Below are 19374 nucleotides of genomic sequence, written 5' to 3' on the forward strand. Positions count from 1 at the left end.
AGGTTTCTCTTTACGTGTCGCTTTAGAAATAAATATACTTTCCCATTCCTTTTGTGTGGCGCTATCCAATTTTTTTGTTATTAAATAAAATAAAAGAGTGTCCCAGTGTTGTACTGGTTCCCCTAATGTTTCTAATGATCTGATGTGTTTTTTAACAGAATCTGTTAATTTCCGCAAATCAGTATGGGTATTTTTGCCCACATTTGGTAACTCGAGTAACGTACTGACATGATGTTTTATAATAACAGACTCGTTTTGATAGCGAGACACCAAAAGATCCCATGCGAGTTCATAGTTTTCGTTTGTTACTTCAATACATGCTATTACCTTTGCAGCATCGCCTCTGACACTACTTAATAAATAATAAAATTTCTTAATATTATCGAGATGTATGTCTTTATGAATCAATGCTGTATACATGTCTCTAAATTGACCCCACTTCTCATAGTCTCCATAAAATTTAGGGAGATCTATAATAGGGAATCGTACACTAGCATTATGTCCTAAATTACCGTTTATGATCGAATTGCTATGAGAATGGTTGTCATTATTCAGAGGCATACTGCGCTTATAAAACGTTTGAACGATTTTTTTTGCAAATTGTGTTACATAATAGTACTGATTTTCGAAGGCATCTCTGTCGTCGGAACTAATTTCATCGTTATTAATTAATTCTATTTCGCTTTGTAATTCGTTGAATTTTTCTAATAAAGGATATATGTTATCTAATCGCGATTCTAATTGCATTATAATGTCTTCGTTTAAATTGTCATTGCATTTGTCAACAAACGTGTGAAATCTCGTTATAAAATCTTTAATTTGTCCGCGTTTTGCGATAAGCTGCTTCACTTTTGCCTCATCCTCCATAATTTATTATAAAGTAAAGAAACCCTTCTTTTTCTCACGAATTAAAATATTTACGATACGATTGCGATAAAATATTATTTACGATTATCACTATTACGATAAAAAATTAGGGTGTATATACAAATTTAAAGATTACGATAAAATATGATTGACAATAATCACTATTACCATTAAAATTAGTGTATATATACGAATTTAAAGATTTCGATAAAATATGATTTACGATAATAACTATTACGATCAAAAATACGATATTATTTATATTAAGCCTTTATTTACTATCGATAGTTGTGCCTCGGTGGTACGAAAGTACTACCATTGCACGCAGGCCGCTATCTCGCGATGCGGGACTTAATATCTTACCGCTACTTTACGACAAGTCGTGTTTATATACTCTGCGCTGTGCTCGACATATTGTGGAAATACCCAAGCTCACCTGATGATGTAATTATCCATCAAATAAAGGCATTAACAAACTACGATATTAAGGAGAAAAGGAAAATGGAACAGACTTACGTTGATTGTTGTTGTTTTTCCTCTGAAAAACTATCCGGCTCGAAGGACCATGTGAGATTTCGATGTCTGGTTCAGTAATTTAGACGATTGAATTTCTTTATGTATACATATATTTAAACTATTACAACTGATTTAACTATTAAAATGAATATAAAATACTGTGCGTTATTGCGATCACGTTCTTCGCTTCTTTTCTTGCTCGATAGTGACGCTCGTTAGCGTCGATTCTCTCCCCTGATATATCCCGACTACCCTCATCAGTGAAAAAATGGGATGGTCCAGGCGTGGTACCGGGTTGTAGTACGGGGACCCATATACATAAAAGCTTCGGACGCGACAGACAGTTTAATACTTGATAAAGAAATGAAGGCTTTCGACTCGACATATCCTAAGGCGATAATAGAAGCCCTATAGCGAAACTAGCTATTGACAGGCCCTATATAGAAACTCTCGCCAACATATACAAAGAAGCCAAAGCAAGAGTGATGATATATAGAACAACCCCAGAGTTCCCAACTGGTAAACAAGTACAACAGGGAGACGCGATATCCCCAAAGCTATTTACAGCAACACTAAAAGAAATCTTCCGTCAACTGGACTGGACCAACAATGAATTAAAAATAGATGGAGAATATCTTAACCATCTAAAATTCGCTGATGACATAGACTATAATTGCCAATAGTCCTGAGAATTACAAGCACAAATTAATGAACTAAATACAGCCAGCAATAAAGTGGTTGAGATCCAATGAATTTAGCAAAAACTAAAGTATTTACTGTACAAGGAACTAGTGGAAAGAAAAGACATACTATAATAAAGAACAGAAACACAACACTGTAAATATTAGAAGAATACATATATTTGGGACAACTAATGCACAGTTCGGGATCTCTATTACCAGAAATCAACGGAAGAATTAAGTTAGCATGGAGTACTTATGGATGAAACTCAATCATATTCAAATCTAGAATGCCACTCCATTTAAAGAAGAAAACATTCGACCAACGTATACAACCAGTCATGACCTATGCATGCGAAACTTGGACACTTAAATCGGAAGACCCAGGTAATACATGTCATCCGCAAAGGCAAGTCCCTCAAATGGCAATGGGCAGAACACCTGGCAAGAAGAACGGACAACAGATGGACCACAAAAATGACAGCATGGTACCCACGAGGCATTGAGAGACCTAGAAGAAGACCGAACCTGAGATGGGAGCCAACGAGAGACAACAATGGACTTAACTACAAAGAGAGTATGTGAGAGAGGCTACACCATAATTGGAAATGGTTGAATAAGCTGAAAATGATGATGATGATGAATACTTGTTAAAGAGATGAAACCAACTATGAACGTTTTTTTTTGCGTGTTTGGTGTTTCTACCAGTCCTAACATACTATATTAGAAATAGCTTGGAGATGGGCAACGATTGCACAAATCGTTCTTTGAATTCGTTCAACAGACAGAATAGAGTAGATTCGACGGATAACTCATATCATATGGAATCTACAAAATTATATATCTAAATGAGATATTTCACAAGCGATAATATGTAGGTGACAGAATAAACTACCTAAAGGGCGTGCCTATAGGTACTGTAAGTTCTCCTAAGTAGTTTCTCCAACCTCGCTGAGCACAGCTCTTTTAAAGGCCGGCCTGCCTTGACCAACATTAATCGGCGGTTAGCGAGCCCGTCACCGGTGGTAAAAGTGGTTCTCGGCTTTTTCTCCATCGCTAACCACCATCTTTATAGATTCACATGCCGCAATAATGAGTTTTACGAGAAGGTTACGACGTGTGGTCTCTTTACTGTGAAAACGAATGATCAACGGCTTGTACTACTTGTTGCTAAGCGCTGAGAAGATCAGCTATTAAACAAAATATGTATCATGTAATAGCGTGAAAACTACAAAAATAAAAGCCATTCAACGAGCTACTAAGGTTTTAAAAAATATAGTAAATAGTTGTTATAGAGCGCATATCGATGGTATTTCGTCGGTACAATTACGACTTTTCGAATAATTATATAAGTTTCCATTAACAATTAGAAATTTCATAAAGTTGCAGCAGAGACACCTTAGACAACTGTTAAGAATCACATGGTACCACCATGTTTCAAACGTATCGGTCTTTGAAAAAGCTAGTTGCGAGAGTGCTGAAGTCATGATTACTCAACCCCGCTAAAATGGGCTGGTCACGTATGCAGGATGCAAGATACCGCCTTCTGAAATCACTTCTTTGCTGTGAGCTTGTAGATGGTAAGAGGAAAATGGGTGGACAACTCAAGAGGTACATTTTAATAAAATTAAAGGGGATACGCATGCAGAATCAGTGTGAAGAAGCAGCGCACAACAGAACGCAATAGAGAAGAATTGTAAACTCAGTTAACAACGACAACTAAAAAGTAAAGAGGCAACAAAGTAATGAGATTTTTGAATGTCCGGACTGCGGAAGAAGGATAACATCACGGGTTTTTCAGTCACAGAAAACCTCCTGCCTTGCGTAACCATCTTCTGGTGCGTGTCAAATACTCGTCAGCGAGTAATGGTTAGGTTAGTACTCGGGTTAGTAAGTATGATGAGAGGAAAAAGTAAAAAGTTTATCTTGTTCTACTAATTGAAAATTAAAAATTATCTTTCAAAACACAAAATACACTTAGAACCATTTTATCACACACTAGGTAAACCAATGAATACTGAACAACAAACAAAAAAATGTAATATAAAAAATATCATGTGAATGCGATAAATTTTATATTGGTGACACTTAAATGTTCGAATTAAAGAACATAAAGATTATTTAAGAAAGGGAGATTTTCACAAATCTAAGATTTGTCAGCATTCATGGGACACCGGGCACAGAATAGATTTTAACAACGCCAAAATTATAATCTATGAAGCGATAGCCTCTAAAAGAAAAATAAAAGAGTTTTTTAATACAATCAAATAAAAGTAAATGTATTGCTCATGCATCTGTAGATGTTAGTAATGTATGGCAATCGCTTCTTTGTTTTTAAAGAACATAACATAAATAAACATAACATACATATAAAAATAATCATGCAGAAAGTTTGAAGCTTTTTGGTTCTACTTTATTAAGTAATCGTTATCAGGTATTAATAATTGTTAGTTTTGAAGTTTAACTTGTTATAATGTCATTTTAACAGAACTTCAGCGGTTTTTGTAGATGTATCTGCTTTAAAAAATCTGATAAAGTGATCTCGAACAGTTGCATTTAAATATTTTTTTATTGTTTTTTTCTTTATTCTTTGTATTTTTTGTTTCGGACGACGGCGACGAAAAGAGATAAACTTTCCGAAACGTTAAGCTTTTTTTTGTTTGTTAGGCAAATTTGTTCATTTGTAAGCCACTGCTGACAATCCGGTGTTGAACCATAGTAAATTTTTGTTATTTTTATATAAAATTCAATTGAAGTGATTAAAAAGTACTCCCTCAGTACAAAAAGAAATGCAACGAAGTTACAATTATTAAGGAATAAATAATAAATCAAAATCAATACAAATTTCACTGGTTTGAAATGACGAGAAGTGTCTAGCCCCAGCAGGCAACTATTAAGCTTGACCAATCAGGTTGATTAGCGTGGTTATTTGGAGGGTGATAATTCATTTGTGTTTGTCAAAAACTCTGATTGGTCGGGCTTAATAGTTGCCTGCTGGGGCTAGACACAAGTGAAATGACGCGTAGAAAATTGTGACGTCACCTATCAGCATTTGACTGAATAGTTGACAGAGGTGCGAGCCTCTGAAGAATAATATTATGGCCTGTCTAGTTCTCTGCTACCGTATTTACACCATATATCTTAAAATCACGTTAGATTTTTCTATTTTTATTAAGATCGTTAAAAATACGTTTTTATGTGGGATTGTTCTTTATTACCCCAATATTAAATTTACTTTTATATTTTTTACTACTAGAAATTAAAACTTAAATTTTTATAATTAACGGGTTACTGCCATTTTTATCGAAGCACTAAACACTACCAAAGTTGTTTGGATGTTCAAGGCTATATCTCTTAGGCGTTCGAGGTTAGATTTGTATTTTGTGGATTTTGCGTTTGGCGTTAAATACTTTGAGTTTTCAATTTTGTTTTATTGTACCCTCTTTATTATTTTTGTAATGAAGGGTGTTAAAGTTTATTTTGTCAAGGGCTGTCTAAATAACTTTGAAGGCTCTCCAGAAAAAAGTTTTTATTAATATAATGACACATGCCAAACCGCTTTGACGCCGGCCACCAGCGTCTCTGGTGGCAAACCGTGACAATTTTGATAAGTGACGTCAGAGATCGCAAAAGTGTAAATTTGAAATTCTTAATATTGATTAATATTTAAAAAAATGAGATGAAATTGAAGTAAAATACAAAAATACGGGTGTCATAAAATTGTATGAAGATTAATTATTTGCAATAAAAAAAACTATGGTTAAACTCCGGATTAGTCTCCGTTGGATTAACGCAGCAGTGTTTACAAAAAATAACTATTTTATTTTGTACATTTTCTTACAGTAGCAAAATACCCATATCGGTTTTTTTAGAGTAATTGAAAATTACTACCACTAATTTCGAGGTTCTGAATGAAGGTTAACGCTAAAATAAAATGCGACCTACATATGTATATCAATTAATCAAAATATTCTCGTTCTCGAACCAGCACCGGTCTAACGATTTAATCTGTTGCTATTATTGACAATTACATATTCTACATCGATTATTTAAAATGTCGACTCTCTAGCGACCGATTCGACCTGCGGTCACCTAATTTTAAATGCGAGAAATCTGTTGGTCGCTTCCTGCAGGTGCCTGCTTTTGCAAAAACACCGCGGAGTTTACCTTTCCAAACAAGAGTGAGATAAACAAGGCTGGCGAAACAGAATCGGCGTAATCGGTGAAAGCGGTTATCGAAAAACGTTTAACTTTCTTATAGGAATGGGCGAAGTGTATCGAACAATATAAGGTTTCGATATCGATTTTTCTGTGTCTATCGATATTTCAGAAATACCTATTTATGATGTCATTAAAAAAAATGGCGCCGAGAGGCACGTATAGCCGCCCATACTAAAATATGTTAATAAAAAGTTGGTAGCCAGTTCTTTTAGTTTTAAAGTAAAGGAATTTTTCCAATTTTGGTTCCGCGGTTATTTCCCCAATCCGCCACCTGGGGTCGCGTCCGAAGGGAGTTTGTAGTTCTCCACATAGATTTTCTTTTTCTTTTTGTTTTTTTTTAAATAAGTTTTATATTTTTTTTGAGATTTTTTATATTTTAAATATAATTAATTTAATATAGGTACTTCAAACGTTAAAAAAAAAACGTTTAAAATATATTTCCGTACATAAAAGTGAAAATCGCGTTTTGATAGCTGTTTTGTTTCTGAGTTATAATTTTTTAAACAATATTTCATATTTTTTTATTTCAAAAACTGCCACTTTGACTGATTTTGATGTTATCACAAATTTTGTTGCAAATATTATTCCTAATCTTAAATTGAAAACTGCGTTTCGCTAGCTACTGTAATTTTGGAGTTACGATTTTTTTAAATTTTTAACCCCCTCCCATACCCCCTTACCAACCTCCCACCCCCCACCAAAACCTTTGGTTAAAATCGGTTTAACGGTTTTTGAGTTATAGTGTTACAGACGGACAGACAGACACCATGAGAAAATATTTTGTATTTACGTCATTTATGACCCAAATAACTCATTTTGAGTGAAATTAAAAAAAACTTTTTTTGGTCGATCTTAATAGCCTATACCGGGGTTGGGGAATAAAGAAGCGTCGATGTAAAGATAATGACTGAAGTAAAAATAAAGTTTATATTAGTAATGAGCTAGATTGGTCTTGGTCTTGCACAAAAAGCAAGATAGAGCTACAAGACCAAGACAGCATGCAAAACTCTCGCAGTCTTATATCCGAGCTGTATTGCGGAAACTCCGATAGATAAAAATAAGTAAAAAAGTTCGTATAAATGTATATCCTAAAATGCTTAGTTTCGGAGATACAGGGTATAGAAGTTTCATTTTTATTTAGATTTTTCCACATAATTAGCAAAGTAATAGATGTCGAACTTTGCAAATGTTAATATCGATATATCGAAAAGATCGTTTTTGTCCGTACATTCTTATATTTTACCAAGCTCATTTTATAGCGATTAAGATCTTCAAATCTACTTTGTAAAAACCTAAAATTGATTGAAATACTGGTTCTTATTATAATTTTATACAACCATATTTATTGATTGCTCAAGTTAGAGTATTTGTTTGAATTTTAATTATTATTAACGAATTTATTTATTTATGAACCATTTTAAAAGTCATGTTGAGGCTTAAGTTTTTTACGATGTAAAATTAAACCATAAAATGAAATTATGTTGTGTTTAGATTTGCGGTTTTTCTAGTTATCTGCAACAAAGGATGTTTTGTTTTTCAATATTTAAATTTGTGGTGAGCCGCGGATACTTTTCCCAACAACTGATATAAAATGATTACGATTTGAATAACTTATTGGATAATTGTGGAGGCGAATGATTTCTGATGTTTTTTTGTTATAAAAATTAAGAACAAGCCCTATGTCATAGGGCTTGTTTCTCTCTACAATTTCCTGTCTCACAATGTACCATTTGTGTCGGGGAAGGGATCATAGTTTCATAGTTGTCGATTTTCAAAAGAAATCAGTACATGTATATTATTTCGTATATTTTTCATTTTATTGATTTTATGGAAAGCACTGTTCATTAAAATGTTGTATCCTATGTTATAGGGCTTGTTTCTCTCTACAATTTCCTGTCTCACAATGTACCATTTGTGTCGGGGAAGGGATCATAGTTTCACAGTTGTCGATTTTCGAAAGAAATCAGTACATGTATATTATTTCGTATATTTTTCATTTTATTGATTTTATGGAAAGCGCTGTTCATTGTGTTTTGGAAAATACAAGTTTAGTCTTGTTGATATTGATGTGCAATTTCTATGTTTACCGATGAAGTCCGTCATGTTCTGAAGGTGTAGAATATTGCCAGCTAGTATGACCGTATCATCCGCGAAATTAGCATCATCAGCAGATGACTAAGTGTAGACTTAACGGTTAACGATGGGTAAACAGTCTTTAGTAGACTAAATTTAGAGGAATATGCAATGGTTTCCAAAATTTAGGCAAAAATATATATTTTTTTTTATTTTCGAAACAATGAGAAAATATATTTCTTTTGTCGAGATCTACCAGCCCTGAAAATATTTGCACTTTATATTTTTTTAAAACGTCTGTGAATTTTGTAGCGATTTTTTTAAGTTAAACTAAATACATTATTACATCCAAGTGCTATCCAATTTCTCCATTTGTCAAAGTGTTGAGAGCAAATAGAATTAGGTCCTCCTCGGAGAGATGCCATGCCAGTTAATTTTTGAAAAAGGCGACACTCCAAGGAAAAAGTCGACGTAATGATTCACATTTCATTCCATATTTGAACTCATTTGACGTCAAGATTAGATTAAGTGCATAAATCTACTTTAATATTCCTTTTAAATGCCTTTAAATGAATCGCGTGCTGTGAAATAATTCTTAATAAATATTGGAGAGCTTCATTTAGAGTGTTAAATATAAAAAAATTATATTTTAAACGAGGTTTTTGACTGACTGACAGCAAATTTCCAACTATAATCTCTCGAGAAAATCTACTCTAGAGCATAATTAATTAACTTTAACCTCATTCAATAACAGTTTAATAAAAATTTCAGCGAACGGAGTTATAATAAAGCTTTAAATTTATTATTTTTCTAATTAATTGTTGAAGTAGTGTTTTCTATCACTGAACCGATTTTTAGTAGGGCAGACAATTTTGACCTCAAACAAATAATATAGACAAACTTTTCAATAAAAAAAGGAAGATATACAAATCAATATAGGTACCTACTATTCAATAAAAAATATATACTTTTCAATAAAAAAAATGTTAGGTTGTCACTAGTAGTGGGAACTATCGAATGAATACTATGGAAACATTCGATAGTTGCAATTCATTCGAATAATTCGATAGCTAGTAAAAAAACATTCGTTGAAAACTATTCGAATAAAAATTATCGAATAGATGCGTCATCTGCCTTGAAATATTGTATTCTAGTAATTCGGAGGCAAAAACCATTCATTTATAAAATTCATTCATTTATGAAATTCATTTATTCGTCAGGATCGATTGTAATAAAATATTAACTGGATTTTAGTTGTCGCCCGGCGACGTAGGTTTCTTTCCGAGAAACCCGACAGCGGTCGGTGGCATTGCTATGAAAGAAGCCGGCATCTTTGATTTTTTGCGGAGTCATATAAAGATAAGGACACATTATTTTTTTTTATTGAGGTGCTAGTATTTACACAGAAAATATATTATGAAGGGCGCTGTTGCCATATATTGGTATTAGTTGATATTAGCAAAGAATATTATTGTTTGGCTTTAGTTAGTTAGGGATAGTATGTCTATATATATTTTGCATTTTTTTTATTAATATTCTGTTGTTACACTACAATAATACTTGTTATTTTGGATGTAGGAAAATGATTTTTAATGTTTTTAAGCAAAGACTGGTTTAATAAAAATAATAATAACAGTAATAATTTGTTATACCTATTAACAACAAAATTTAAAATAATTTAATATAAACATTATTTTACGTAGTAGCAAAAATTTAATTTTCTCACCCCATAGTTTGAGTTCGATAAACATTTACTTAACCACATTACTTAAATATGATTATTAAGTTCAACTAATTCATATTATTAAAACATCTAAAATACAAATATGTATTTTTAAAATTAATTCTAAGTTCATCTCATCTCTCTTAAAAATTGTTACTTAAAATTTTCCATTAAAAAATAGACATTATAGATATACCATATAAAATAAAATAATTGAAAGATCGGGCTACGGAAAATCACACAAATTTTCGGAAAAATTTTGACACCTGCACACGCACACAATCGTCAATTAAAAAAAAACTACTATTTTAGTATTTTAAATATTTTATAGCACAGTATTTATAAGGTGAAATTATAAAAATTTGGAAGAACTAATAATGCACTGACGCACACAAAAATCAAACGAATACTAAATTTCATTTATCAAAAGCATTCGATAGTCGTGGCTCAACGATAACCATTGTCGCACGGCGAGGTTGTCACATATGCTTTAGTATACAAATGAATGAATGATTTTATTCGAATAAAACCATTCGATAGTTGAAATCATTCATTCAGTAACCATTCGATAGTTTAATTCATTCGATAGTTCCCATCGCTAGTTGTCACTTATTTGTAATTATATGATGATTATAGTATTTTATTGATTTAATTATAATCATTTTTCTGTCATACTTTTTTTACTTTATACAGGGTGGCGCCTCTCATACGCCGCGGAGGCTCCAAGGAGAACGACAGTTTATAGTGAAATGGAATTTTGTGAGCATATATACCTATATGAAATGAACAACATTCTTACAGCTTTAGTGTATATTAATGTTATAATCTGACATTACAGAAAACTAGTTTTCTTTATTTTTTTCTTATTTTTAAGTTAGGAAGGGCGTGAATTTCTTTGACTTGTGGGGTTTTTGCTGGAATTTTGGCAAAAACCGTGGAAACAACCAAGTCCTCTTAGCAACTGTTCGAACGATAACGAACGATAAACAACCAAACCAAAACAAGTAGCGGACTAGTGGGGTTTTTGCCGTTCAGACTTTTGACTTGTAGAGTTCTTGCGGGTATTTTTGATCGTATGCACGGGTTGACTTATAGCACTTTTCCCGAATTCGTTTGGTAGGAACGTTATGACTAACAAAATACTGTCGGATAGCGCCATTAACTCATTTCACCCATTTTGACTAATGGGGTTTTTGCCAGAAACCCCTCAACTATATAATTAGTTACTAGGTACTATTTATTAAATCTTCGGATTGTGACGGGGTTTCTAACACAGGACACTGTCTCCTCAACGAACACCTCAGTAGGCTGAAGCTGAGAGACAACGGCGAATGCAGATTCTGTGGGGTAAATGGGGAAACACCAGAACACCTCATTACTGAGTGCGCCGAGACGACGACCGTTCGTGCCATGAACTTTGGTACGGCTGATGTCGAGGATGGAGTGCTGGCCTCTGTGGAGCCGTCTCAGACACTGGCTTTTTTTAAAACACTGAAACTGTATGATGAGTTATAACTCGTTATAATTCAAGAAAGGGGAACACACAAGGTATATCAGGAACTACTGGAGCTAGAGGGTCGGTCTTTCTGATTTTTGTAAAATCCGGTTTATGGCTAATGTTATATTCATAATTAGGTTAATTCAGAGCACTTTTTAAAAATATAGAGAGTTCTACAGGGTGTCCCCAAAAAAAGTTACATATCGAAGTTGTGTTTTTTGTAATGGAACACTTTATATATTATTAATTGATTTTCGGATTCTGGGCGAAAAATAAAGGTGAGTTTTATCAGAGAAGTATATGACTAAAATGTAAGGTTTTTGACATATTTAGCATTTTCTAGAAATAAAGAACACTTTTTAAATTACAATACAAGCTACCTAAATTGGAATTTACCCGGTATAGCCTAATATGTAGTTAAATTAACTATTGTACTTTAAATCAAATTAAAACTTGGTCCAAAAAGTTATACAGGGTGAGGCAAAATTAATATTGAACATTGGTCACCTTTAAAAGCACATGTTACTCTTTTACCTTAATTGGAACACCCAGTATATTATTCCGATATTCAATGGAGAATTCATGTCTCTTTAAAATACTATTAAGGTTGCCTACCCCTCAAACAAAGATTTTCCTAGATTTACATGATTTGATCTGAGTTCAACATAGTTGTCTAATTAGTCCAACTTTAACAACTAGTTATCCTTTTGTTGTCAGTTAAAACAAAAATATTTATCTATAATTTGCCGAAATTCAAACTTATCCTACATTAGAGAGAATTGATATGATTCTATTAGTTGGTGAATGCAGTGTGCATTCACCAATTAATAGAATACTGCCCCTACTAATGCCCCTGATTTTACCTAGTCTGTTTTTTTTATGGGGATATGTTAAAGACAGTGTTGGTACAAAACTCGACCAACTATTGTCGACAACATGAGAGAAATTATTGTAGCTGCTTTTCGATGTAGAACTCTACATATTATGCCGTTTAAAATAAAAAAATAATTTTAAAAAAATTAAAAACGATTTTTTCGTAACAATATAAGAAATATAAGTATAAACAAACTTAATTTAAGTCCTGTAAATATTTTTTTCTAATATACAAATTATGTTAAGTTGCTCAAAAAAAGTTTGATATAATTTATTTAAACTGTTTTATATTTCATTTAAGTTCAAAAGACGTTGTTCATTTCATATACCTAACGTTACAATTATAGGTTTGTGTGTGTTACAATTATAGGTTTAGAAATAACCGAGTAATTAGGGAATAACTTCGAAAAAGAATTTTAAATTCGTTTTTCTGAAAACTAGTTTTGTGACAATACCGGGAGCGTCTCAAAAGTGGCTCACCCCTATATCTTTTTTACTTTTTCAGTTAAAAAAAACGAGATTTGGTATGTTAGGTAGTATATGACATAAATTAGGATTAATTGAAGGTATTCAATTGTTTTTGGTCACTTCCTGTTTCACCGGAAATGATTACAACATTTGATTTTTAAATAGCACCCTCGGTTTGTTTACATTATTCGATAAAAAAATAACATTTTGAATAGAATGACATATCATATGTCAACTTTTGACATTTTCACATATGTACTGAAAAAAAGGATCTCAGTCGAAATGAATATGACCCACAAGATTGGCGCTTTTCAATAGAGCCAAGAACAACGTTTCTTTACCCAAAGCATTAACTATCTTTTCGTAAGCTTTAAAAAATTACTTTAGAGAATAGAAGAATCTATCTGTCCAAAGTATTTCACTCTTAACCCAAAATGACTATGCAAAGAAGTTCTTGCTACAAGAACAATAGTCTCTTTGATTCATGCAAAAATTCTTGATTGAAAAGAGACGTTTCTTGATTAAAGAGACATTTTTCTTAAACCAATAGCGAATACTATTGACTCAACTAAAATTTATTTTGATCTAAGAGATATATACCGTCCTTCGTCATCGTCTTTGCGTGTCGTTATTATTTTTCATTTCAAAAGAGTATTTAGCTATTGGAAAAATGGCCATGTTTCTTGAATGAAGTACTTCCTAGCGTATTTTTCTTATTATCTTAAAACAAAGTAACTTGCACTTGGTTGAATGAAAATAGATTCAAGAGAAATTTTCGAATTTATCAAGAGAACAAGTTTTCTTGAGTTAACAGAGTTTTTCTTCAGGCAAAATATTTTCATTTACGCTAAAATAAATTCTCTTGCCACTAAATATTTTTTTTCAAGAACGATGACGACTTTAGTTCAAGTCTATCTTTTTTATCAGTGATGGTTTATTTGAAATTGCAACATGCGATTCATAACGACAATTTGACTCGAAATACCAATTGTGTGGTATCAAATTATTCGTAAAAAAATGGTTTTTCCAAATATGGTAATGAGCCACCCTCGTTCCATTTAAAAAAATTGAGATATGATTAAAAATACGGTTTGAGCATTTTCTAACTGACCAGGACAAGACACTAAAAACATTAGACAATCAAATTTATTTTTCCAAGACTCCTTGATTAAGAATTACTGTTTTTAACATAGCCATGGCACTCTAGATTGAATTTTACAATACGATTTTTTATTAAGCGAGAATGTCAAAAGTTGAGATATATGTTATTTTATTCAGAATGTCATTTTCTATCGAATAAAGTAAAAAATACCGAGAGGCTATTTAAAAATCAAAAATTGTAGTCATTTCCCGTGAAACAGGAAGTGACCAAAAACAATTGAATACGTCAATCAATCCTAATTTATGTCATATACTAACATACCAAATCTCGTTTTTTATCCGGAAAAATAAAAAAGTAACAGGGGTGAGCCAGTTTTGAGACGCACCCGGTATAGTTTTTGCTTCTAGAGTACAGATATGAATTTTGACGAGTCCTTTTCAAATTCCTTTGTTTTTTCAAAGTCCTCAAAGTCCTTGGTGTTTAAATAATTATTATGTTCTTAAATTCACATTTAAAATCAAATTTCACTTCCAAAGCCATTAATACTAAAAGCCCATACTATACGAACTTTATGATATTGTATACGTACAGGATTAAAATACCAACAATAATCGCAATTTTTTTTTGAAATTCACGTCAAACGTTCGAACAGATTAATAATTCCGAACAAATATTGAAACGTGTGAGCTGTTTGACCTTTGCCGTAAAAAAGCGAGAGAAAATTTAAACGCGGTTTTAACTGACCGCCACCACACATTTCCCACTATTATCTCTGCGGAAAATCGAATTGGAAAATTGAAAAGCCGACGCAACAGGTGATCGACGCGTTGGCGGCGTTAATATTTGATTGAATCGAGAGAGCAACCTTGAAAAATGCCAAAGCCGGTGATTAATCGGATGAAAAGCCCCTGGAAAACATATTTTCGACGCGTAAATAAAACATAAATGCACAACAATTTGTTTATTTTGTATCGTTCTAGTAAAAGTGTTTAAATAATATTATTATTTCTTTAAACGAGGTTTATTAATCGCTATAAAAAGGAGATTAACTTTATTACGTTATACAATTATTTATATGATATAAATGCTAGTCGATAAACAAGAATACAACATGCAACTTCATCAGGGTTAGATGAGGGTTGGAACCTTTGGTGTTAGCACTAGCGATGGGAACTATCGAATGAATTAGACTATCGAATGGTTAATGAATGAATGATTTCAACTATCGAATGGTTTTATTCGAATAAAATCATTCATTCATTTGTATACTAAAGCATATGTGACAACCTCGCCGTGCGACTAAATGGTTATCCTTGAGCCACGACTATCGAATGCTTTTGATAAATAAAATTTAGTATTCGTTTGATTTTTGTATCCGTTAGTGCATTATTAGTTCTTCCAAATTTTTATAACTTCGCCGTATAAATACTGTCCTATTTTTGCGTTTATTAAAATAGTTAAAATACTAAAATAGTAGTTATTTTTTAATTTTATTTATTGACGATTATGTGCATGTGCAGGTGGTCAAAATTTGAGATGAGATGAACTTACAATTAATTTTAAAAATACACATTTGTATTTTAGATGTTTTAATAATATGAATTAGTTGAACTTAATAATCATATTTAAGTAATGTGGTTGTATAATCATATTTAAGTAAATGGTTATCGAACTGAAACTATGGGGTGAGAAAATTAAAATAAAAGTTTTACACGTGCCAATTTAAAAAAAAAAAGTTAACGATGTTTGTATTTTGTTTATGCTAATTCTCTTACATGTAGTTTTTTGCGAAGAAAAAATATTTCATTTATTTTTTAAAGTAAATGCCAGTAAAAGTAAATATAATTTTTAAATAGTAATATAAAGCACCTAATATAAATAATTTTGATTTCTAATTTTTTATTTATATTTTTCTTCCATTACACTGCATGCTTAGAAAATTAATAAATGTTTATATTTCATGATTTTAAAATTTGTGTTAATATAACAAATTAGTTCTGTAATTATTATTATTTAATAAACCAACGTTGCCAAAAAATTTAGAGACTATATTATTTTTAAATGGGATGTAATATAAATAATTTTGACATCTAATTTGTTGTTTATATTTTGCTACTACTTAAAAGAAAATATTTATATTAAATGATTTTAAATTTTGTTGTTAATAGGTATAACAAATGATTACTGTTATTATTATTTATTAAACCAGTCTTTGCTAAAAAACATTAAAAATAATTTTCCTACATCCAAAATAACTAGTATTATTGCAGTGTAACAACAGAATATTATTAAAAAAAATGCAGAATATATAGACATACTATCCCTAATTAACTAAAGCCAAACAATAATATTCTTTGCTAATATCAACTAATACCAAAATATGGCAACAGCGCCTTTCATAATGTATTTTCTGTGTAAATACTAGCACCTCAATAAAAAAATAATGTGTCCTTATCTATATCTGACTCCGCAAAAAATCAAAGATGCCGGCTTCTTTCATAGCATTGCCACAGCATTGCCATCGACCGCTGTCGGGTTTCTCGGAAAGAAACCTACGTCGCCAGGCGAGAACTAAAATTCAGTTAATATTTTATTATAATCGATCCTGACGAATGAATGAATTTCATAAATGAATGAATTTTATAAATGAATGGTTTTTGCTGCCGAATTACTAGAATACAATATTTCAAGGCAGATGACGGATCTATTCGATAATTTTTATTCGAATAGTTTTCAACGAATGTTTTCTTACTAACTATCGAATTATTCGAATGAATTGCAACTATCGAATGTTTCGATAGTATTCATTCGATAGTTCCCACTACTAGTTAGCACCATGTTAGCATCATCAGCAGATCATTAAAACTAAACTAATATCTAAATATTTGTTCTCTGTTTATTGTCTCTGTTTCATTATTTTTAGGATTACCTAATATTTATTGTAATTTATTATTAGCACTATACATAAGTTTATAACTGACATTCCTAAAAATTATTTTTAAACCACGGGAGAACTCTCTATCAAACAGTACCAAAAAAATATTTCTCACGTATCTTTCTCCACTTGAAAAGTCCAATTTGCAGAAATCTCAAACTTGTCTATTATCACAATCCAAATATATTTCATATAAATTAATAATATAGACATAATAGTGCCCATGTTATCAATTTTAAGGCAATAATTTTATCAGGTAGGTATACATACATCATTAGCGACGGTATTGTTTGTAATATATTAAAGCTGTTATCAAATTTACTCTTCATCAGTGTAACACTACACGTGCCCTATTATACAGGGTGTTTCAAAAAAACATATGCCATCTTTCGTGGGGTTGGATTCCCCACGTAAAAATAAGTTTTTTTTTCATATCAACATTGATACGATTCTGCCTTGTATCGTAGCTAGTAGGGATGTCAATCCCGGGATCTCGGAATCCCGGGATCTTGAATGAAAATTTGCCTCAAAAAATCCCCGGATTGGATTATATAAATACCGATTTTTCATGCCTTAGAGTAAATTGCTTAATTTCGGAACTAAATAACTTAATATTTCCCTAATTAAATCAGAGATAGAAAAGCTTTTAATCAGACTAGAGCTCGACAATCAGATACTTCTAGAAGAGGAACCAGCAACGACAGCGAAGAGGATGAGCTTCCTATTGCCGAACTTCTGAGAAGAGAAGATAATGAACCTTTAAAGGTTAAACTGCAGAAAGCATTACAACAATCTTCAAAGCCGATAAAAACCAAAAGAAGTAATAAGACGCGATTGTCCGACATTATTACTCAAGAAATTGAATTATTTTCAAATGGTAGTAGTCGGGGACGTAATCTCCAAAAAGCTTTTGAATTTTTATCAAACATTCAGACCACCAGCGTGGAATCTGAAAGATGTTTTTCTTCGACAGGGATCTTGTGTAATAAGGTACGTTCAAGACTGGGAGATCTTTAGACGCATTAATATTTTTGCACTATTTGTTTTTAAATTTGTAGCTATAATTTGTTTAGTGTTCATATGATTTTTTAAAGAGTTTTTTGTTAATTTTCGTGTTTTGTTATATTTATATTAAATTTTTTTATGACATTAGTTATTTCATTGATAATTTTAAACCCGGAATTAAATCCCGGGATCCCTGGATTTGTCGTTCAAGTCTCGAAAATCCCGGGATTTTGAAAAAAAATCTTATTTTTACAAGAGGATTCTCCCCACGAGAGATGGCACATGTTTTTTGGAACACCCTGTAGATTACTTATATACTATTATACTATGCACATCTTTTTTGTAAAGGAGTAGAATTAAACACATAATAAAAACAGTGAATAATAGTGTGTGGATCACTTTGTATTCGTTTGCAATATCATAATTGAAAAAATAAAACAGAGGCTTTTTTTAAATTTTAAAGAAACTGAGAAATTACATTTCTAAGAACGAACTGAAGACGATAATACTTTAAAATTTCATCGAACTTGTAGCTAGTCGAGCTGACAAAACAGTGCCAAACAAAAAGCTTCGAGTTTCTTCAAGTTAAAGTTTTCGATTAGTTTGAAGTTGGGGCTGCGAACAGGTGCCGAAAAAATTACCAGGGTAAAAATAAAGAAAACTACCTTTTCAACAACGGTAACTTTCCAACTCCTAAACCGCTACAGATCCATAAAAGAACGAGATAAGAGAGTACCTACTCTCTTGTCACTTGTCAACGCTCATGGGACACAGGCCATATAGTACACTGAAAACATTAATTTGTGAATTTAATAACAATATTGATGGTTATTTCTTGCCACAGATTATTGTAGTAAATTTACCATCCGTTCTTTAGTTTTACAACTAGTTTGTAAAATCGCTGTATGGTTAATTTGTGGCATGTGTGTAAATATATTAAAATATATCAAAAAAGACGAATGAAATTATTGGGCAAACCAACAATAATATTAGCCATGAAACATGGCTAAAACACGACCACCCGTAGACACTCAGTGTTTCCAACTGAGTGTCTACGGAACGGCTTTTGTTTGTTAAAATATATCTTTATATTCACCAATATTCTTTGTGAATTTATGCAAAAAATGTGTATCTCATTCTCATAGTAAATTTATCCTTTAAAATCCCAAACTTAGTACTATTACTATAGAGTAACAACAAATTAAAACATTTTATTATAATGAATTTACAATTACTTTTTGTAAATTCACAAAGCGTTAGTAAAAAATATTAACAAATTTAATAAAAGACGTGTTTATAATTATAATATTTATTATAAAGGTTAATAAAAAGTCACAAAACAGATCTTATGTATGTAAGATACTCATTGCCATCTTTTCTTGTCTACAAGAACTTTAGTGGAATTCTGAGTAG

The 19374-nt window shown here is 31.8% G+C and overlaps 1 protein-coding gene across 2 annotated transcripts in view; it reads left to right on the top strand.

Moving 5' to 3' along the window:
- The window catches only part of LOC115874644 (titin-like), a 232170-nt gene that overhangs the window by 174550 nt on the left and 38246 nt on the right, over positions 1–19374 (top strand). The gene's annotated exons all lie outside the window — the stretch shown is intronic.

This window comes from Sitophilus oryzae, unplaced genomic scaffold (assembly GCF_002938485.1).
Source record: "Sitophilus oryzae breed Bouriz unplaced genomic scaffold, Soryzae_2.0 scaffold_1297_pilon_pilon, whole genome shotgun sequence".
Classification (NCBI taxonomy): domain Eukaryota; kingdom Metazoa; phylum Arthropoda; class Insecta; order Coleoptera; family Curculionidae; genus Sitophilus; species Sitophilus oryzae.